This window comes from Gracilinanus agilis, unplaced genomic scaffold (genome assembly GCF_016433145.1).
Source record: "Gracilinanus agilis isolate LMUSP501 unplaced genomic scaffold, AgileGrace unplaced_scaffold51706, whole genome shotgun sequence".
Lineage (NCBI taxonomy): Eukaryota > Metazoa > Chordata > Mammalia > Didelphimorphia > Didelphidae > Gracilinanus > Gracilinanus agilis.
In genome coordinates, this window is record NW_025386584.1 from 2,275 (window position 1) to 5,010 (window position 2,736).

General features: G+C 42.4%; 1 pseudogene; it reads left to right on the forward strand.

Annotated features, from left to right (window-relative positions):
* The first annotated feature begins 440 nt into the window (after positions 1–440).
* LOC123255762 lies at positions 441–694 on the forward strand (annotated as a pseudogene).
* The last annotated feature ends 2,042 nt before the right edge of the window (positions 695–2,736 follow it).

Here is a 2,736-nt window from a genome sequence, read left to right on the forward strand (position 1 = left end):
CAACTCATTTTATAGATGAGGACAGTGAGGCAAATGGGGTTATGTGACTTGTCCAGAGTCACACAACTAGTAAGTGTCTGATATCAGAAGTGAACTCACAAAAAGAGATCTTCCTGATTATAAACCAAGCACTCTACCCACTGTACCACCCAGCTGCTTTGATGTACACTTGAAGATTTGAAGAGTGTTTTATGTATGTAATCCACAATGGAGATGGAAACACTTCCCCAAATCCACCAGCCCCCAATATTATGGAGTATCTTGATCTGTTCTTGGAGAATCCTGAGAGAAAGAAGGAAGAAGACAAGTTGAGAAAAGGAGAGAATGAGATGATCAGTGGCTTTGAACAGGTAGAGGGCTCACCTGGTCAGCATAATCCCTCTCCCTGGTAATTCCATAGGACCCTTTATAGCTACCAGTATCCCCACCCTCTAGCAGTGATGATAGCCTTCAAAGCAGTCATCATCAATATGGACATGCCAGATGAGATGCAGCAGAATTCCAGGTGGTGTGGGACTCAGGCCCTGGAAAGGTACAACAGAGAAGGACACAAACCATATTAAGGAGGAATTAGACAAGAAGTACAACCCCCTGGCACTGCATTTTGGGGAGGAGTTCCCAAATTTCTGTGACTAAACAAGTCATCTACTGCTTCCTGGGCCAAATTATCATTTTTCTGTTCAAATCTGATTAGAGCATGAATGATGCTATCTAGCTAGCAATCCATCCTAATGACAAGCACTGTAGCCTAAATCCCAATGCCAGAGACTGAAACCTTCAACCTTGCCAAGGGAACACTTTGATCCCAATGACTTTATTTGTGTCATTGTTATGTAGGGCATCCTGTGTTCTAATTTGTTATGGTTTTTAATACAATTAGCAAAAGAGTTTACATTTGCATTTATTTTCTATTCTATGATCCCATCCTTTTCCCCAATTCCCAAAATCCAATTCCTCTTTTAAAAATGGGCCTGTTCAGGCCTAGAGTCGGGAGGTCCTAGGTTCAAATCTGGCCTCAGACACTTCCCAGCTGTGTGACCCTGGGCAAGTCACTTGACCCCCATTGCCTACCCTTACCACTCTTCTGCCTTGGAGCCAATACACAGTATTGACTCCAAGACGGAAGGTAAGGGTTTAAAAAAAATGGACCTGTTATAAATGTTTAAAAAAAATAAAAAATAAAATGGACCTCCCGAGAAAAAGAAGGAGAAGAGACAGTTGGTAGCTCCTTCCTCCATCTTGGCATCATATGGCCTTTTTCCAGATTTTGGTACTCAGCCAGTCACTGGCCTAGGGCCCTCTGGGCTTCTCTACAAAGATGCTGCGAGGCAGCAACAGCCATAGCCACTGTTGTTCTTAACAGTTAGTTGATGCAGCACTGAAAGAGACTATAAGCAACTGGTGCAATACTGTGAAGCCAGGTTTGTGAGATGCCCCCATTACCTCTTCTAGACAATATTCCTCTCCAAGGACTGAGCCAGAGAAGGATGCTACTGTTCCAACTTATTCTAACAGCCAACTCTTTGCTGCAATTAGCAGTGTCCTGTACTGCCCATGAATACCCACAGTCTCCTCCCCTCCCTACTCTTCCTTCCCTCTCTTGTTTTTTTTTTCATCATAATATAAAGAAATTAGCTGCTTCTCTCCCTCGTTATGTAATTAGTGTGGTCCTTGGTGACGACAGAGGGGAGAGAGGGGCAGCCTGAAAAAACAATGGAGGATATATCCAGCACAGAGTGTGAGGCAGGGAATGGGAGGTGACAGAATAATGATTTCTTCCCAGAGGAGATGCCAAATCTTTTCTGGACTCTACTATAGTATTCCTTAACTGGCTCAAGGGGATACACAGAAATAATAAGCAAAGAGAGATAGCTAACCTGAAGCTGATCTATGCTAGAAATATTGGGTAAGCCTTTCTGCAAAGAACAGGAAGAGAGGAGGATGGTGGAATCTTTTACCCATGCACATCTGGGTTTTCCTGCTCTGTCTACCCCTCCTCCTTGCAGTAGCAACTCACCGATTAGTGAAGATATCTTCTATAGAGTGAGGGATGCCCCACAGCCCCTCATTCGGCACTTAAATGCATCACAGGTATTTTATATTACAGGTAGAAGTACTATATATTACAGGTACTCCCATGGAATTATTATGTCTCTTCGAAGGTGACCAGTCTGAGCAGAACCAGAGGCAGGGCTAACCTACCTTAAACCTCCCCCTTATACATTTTTTAACATTTATTAATATTTATTTTTTAGAAAAGTTAACGTGGTTACATGATTCATGCTCCTACTTTCCCCTTCACCCCTCGCCCTCCCCCCACCCATGGCCGATGCACATTTCCACTGGTTTTAACATGTGTCATTGATCAAGACCTATTTCCAAATTGTTGATCATTGCATTGGTGCCCTTATACATATTATACATGTTAGGAGAGCATCTTATTCATGTTACACAAATTTTATATCATTTCATCCTTATAACATACTGTGAGGTAGATGCTATCATTATCCACATTTTATAAATAAGGAAACTGAGGCTGGCCAAGGTTACGTGATTCATTTGCCCAGGAGAAAACATTTAGGAAGTGAGATGGACTTCACGGATTTTCCTGAACTGAAGTCCAACACAATTTACTACGATACCTAGTTTTCTCAATAGGAGCCCCCACATCACACACATTAGTGATTTCAATGGTGCTTTCAAGTATTAAAGTGACCTCAGAGGAAAAGAAATGTC